Here is a 3,791-nt window from a genome sequence, read left to right on the forward strand (position 1 = left end):
AAACTGAGCTGGGCATGGGAAGGTGGAGGCAGCTCCAGATTCTGCCTGGTTGGCTGCAAGTCAAAAGGGCTAATTTAGTAGCCCGGGTCTGATAAAGTCACCTCCTGGGGCATCCCAGCTCTGAAGACGGATAGTGGCTTTTTGGAGGGTGGCCAGTGATTCACGCTGAGCAACGATGGACCCTTAGAGAAATGCATGCTAGGCCACAAGTCCCAGTGTCCCAAATCTCTGAGTCTGAGAAAAGGTTGAAGCTGTGGGTTCATCACAACTGAAGTCCTGATGCCACGGTAGCACTAAATGATGTAGAATCATAGAATCAAACAACACCATACCCACTAAACCATGTCCCTAAGCGCCTCATCTACCCGTCTTTTAAATACTTCCAGGGATGGTGACTCAACCACTTCCCTGGGCAGCCTGTTCCAATGTTTAACTACTCTTTCAGTAAAGAAATTTTTCCTTACATCCAATCTAAACCTCCCCTGGCGCAACTTGAGGCCATTTCCTCTCGTCCTTTCGCCAGTTACTTGGGAGAAGAGACCGACACCCACCTCGCTACAACCTCCTTTCAGGTAGTTGTAGAGAGCAATGAGGTCTCCCCTCAGCCTCCTTTTCTCCAGGCTAAACAACCCCAGCTCCCTCAGCCGCTCCTCATAAGGCTTGTTCTCCAGACCCCTCACCAGCCTCGTTGCCCTTCTCTGGACACGTTCCAACATCTCAACATCCTTCTTGTAGTGAGGGGCCCAAAACTGAACACAGTATTCGAGGTGCGGCCGTACCAGTGCTGAGTACTATCACTTCCCTGCTCCTGCTGGCCACACTATTTCTGACGCAGGCCAGGATGCCATTGGCCTTCTTGGCCACCTGGGCACACTGCCACCTCATGTTCAGCCGGCTGTCGACCAGTACCCCCAGGTCCTTTTCCGCCAGGCAGCTTTCCAGCCACTCTTCCCCAAGCCTGTAGCGCTGCATGGGGTTGTTGTGGCCGAAGTGCAGGACCCGGCACTTGGCCTTGTTGAATCTCATACAGTTGGCCTGGGCCCATCGATCCAGCCTGTCCAGGTCCCTCTGCAGAGCCTTCCTACCCTCGAGCAGATCAACACTGCCGCCCAACTTGGTGTCGTCTGCAAACTTACTGAGGGTGCACTCGATCCCCTCATCCAGATCATTGATAAAGATATTAAACAGAACTGGCCCCAATACTGAGCCCTGGGGAACACCGCTCGTGACCGGCCGCCAACTGGATTGAACTCCATTCACCACAACTCTCTGGGCCCGGCCGTCCAGCCAGTTTTTGACCCAGCGCAGAGTACACCTGTCTAAGCCATGAGCCGCCAGCTTCTCGAGGAGAATGCTGTGGGAGACGGTGTCAAAGGCCTTACTGAAGTCCAGGTAGACCACATCCACAGCCTTTCCCTCATCCACTAGGCGGGTCACCTGGTCATAGAAGGAGATCAGGTTGGTCAAGCAGGACCTGCCTCTCATGAACCCGTGCTGGCTGGCCCTGGTCCCCTGGTTGTCCCGCTCACGCCTTGTGAGCATACTCAAGATGAACCACTCCAATGTGAATCGTGGTGCCAGGATGCAATTTCAAGGTAGATTTTGGAGCACAGCAAGGGACTGAAGCCCCCTCACTGGAGGGTTTTCTTCTCCATGACTGTGCTGGGGGTTGTGCATCATGTAAGAGGTGATGTGACTGTGCTGTCCGCAAGGAACAGCAGAGGGCACAAGGCAATGCCAGTCCTTCTGATGCAGGATGGGTTTGTGGATGGGCAGATTAGTGGACACTGAAACTGTAAGGGACCAGTTGTTGTATCAGATCTCCAGGGACGTGGTGCCACCCCACCACGCTCCAGGACCAGATGGTGAGAACCACTTGTGTCTCCATGCTCTGTGCACTGGATGCCCTGCAGCAAAAAAGCACACACCTACCTGCCATCTCCTTGGACCAGCAGCTGATGGGCAGGGAATAAAAACACCTTGTGTGTGCGTCACCCCTGGGGAAACCCTGAGGACAGGCCTGGCAGCAACTCAGCCATCCCCACTCACCACCTCTTTGATTAAAGGGAAAGGGAATGGGGGAGGATGGAGGGAAAGCCCGTGGAGGAAATCAAATCAAAATTCACGACAGCTCTGCCTTTTAATTTGATGATTTCAGGGCCGTTCATAAATTTACATATTTAATTAAATGCCACAAGCAAATGATTTTTCCATTAGGCTCTGTGTTTCTTATTACACTTCACAAGGCACAAGTTCTCCTTCCTTGCGTGCAAGGCCAGATAACGCTCCCCTGACATTCAGGAAAGCAGCAGGAGCATACTTCCAGGGTTTTTAATGCCGTGTGTTTTCTCCCTCTCCTTCACCCTTGCTTCTTTTCTGAACAAGCTTGAAAATAAAGAGGGAATTTTCCATGGGGTTGTCTCCCCTCTCTCCCTTCTCTCTGCCAAGGATGTCTTTGAAAGCATGAATTAGAAAAGAAGAAAGAAAAGGAAGAAGGAGGAGACTGAGAGCACTACAAGAAAGGAAAAGAGGAGATAAAACAAACAAACAAACAAATAAATAAATAAAGCCAAAGGGAGGGAATTTAAGAGAAATGTATCCTTCCAGGCTGGTTTAAGAGCTCAGAGTTTACTGCCTGAAGCTCTCTCCTGGCAAAGGAGATCCCAGGAAGAATCCCCTTTCCCCATACATTGTTTGTCCTCCTTTCAAGGAAAATTAACTGGCAAGCTCCAAGTATGGGCCTGCATGATGGAAATAAAGGTCACTGGGATGAAAGGCGCTTCAGTGCTCTTCCACCTGGCTCTTGCATTTGCTGGTGCTCCCATCATTTCTCAGCATTGACTTTGTGGCTTGTTCACAGATGAACAGAATTTGCTGCATTAAAGTGCTTTGGGACAGTCGTGTTTGACTCCAGGTGACCTATCCTCTCCTTAAGAGCCTGAAAAGGAAAAACCTCCTCATTACCTTCCACTACTTAGTCCCCCAGAGCCCATTGTAACAACCCTTTACACATCCATAGTCAGGGATTACATCAAAGATATTCTGACACAGCAGTTTCCAGTGTCTAAACAGCTCAGCACTGCTGCTTCTTATGGTCTGAAGATGTCCAGGGAAGAACATTGTGCAAGAGCAATGAAAAGCAGCACAGTGAATGCAATCTGGCTCAGAAAGTCCCTAAATGGAAAGTTTTTATGCAAAAAGGTACCATTCCACACCCACCCTCTTCTTAAAGTTCTCCCCTAAGCACAAGCTATTGGGACTTTGAGGGACAGACTTTCCACTGGTTTGCAGCCCTCAGCTCCCTTGGAAAGCACCAACGTGGAGATGTGGAGTGGAGCTATGAGCTCTGTAACAAGGCAGAGCACCCTCATTTGCAGGATGCCGCATTCATGCTGATTAGCCATGTCCTCAGTGGGGTTATTACCTTGTGTGCAGTGCTTGAACAACATGGATCCAGCTACCATGAGGATGTCTGGAGGCTGCTGCCATGTATAAAGACATTGAAGCGTCTAACAGTGAGTGCAGAGGCTGCCACCGTCATTGCAGCCCAACATCCCCCAACCTCAGGGGGACAAAAAGTAGAATAGAATAGAATAGAATAGAATAGAATAGAATAGAATAGAACATTTTCAGTTGGAAGGGACCTACGATGACTATCTAGTCTGACTGCCTGACCACTTCAGCACTGACCAGAAGTTAAAGCGTGTTACCAAGGGCATTGTCCAAATGCCTCTTAAACACTGACAGGCTCGGGGCATCAACCACCTCTCTAGGAAGCCTGTTCCAGTGTT

This window comes from Pygoscelis adeliae, unplaced genomic scaffold (assembly GCF_000699105.1).
Source record: "Pygoscelis adeliae isolate BGI_AS28 unplaced genomic scaffold, ASM69910v1 Scaffold29, whole genome shotgun sequence".
Classification (NCBI taxonomy): Eukaryota; Metazoa; Chordata; class Aves; order Sphenisciformes; family Spheniscidae; genus Pygoscelis; species Pygoscelis adeliae.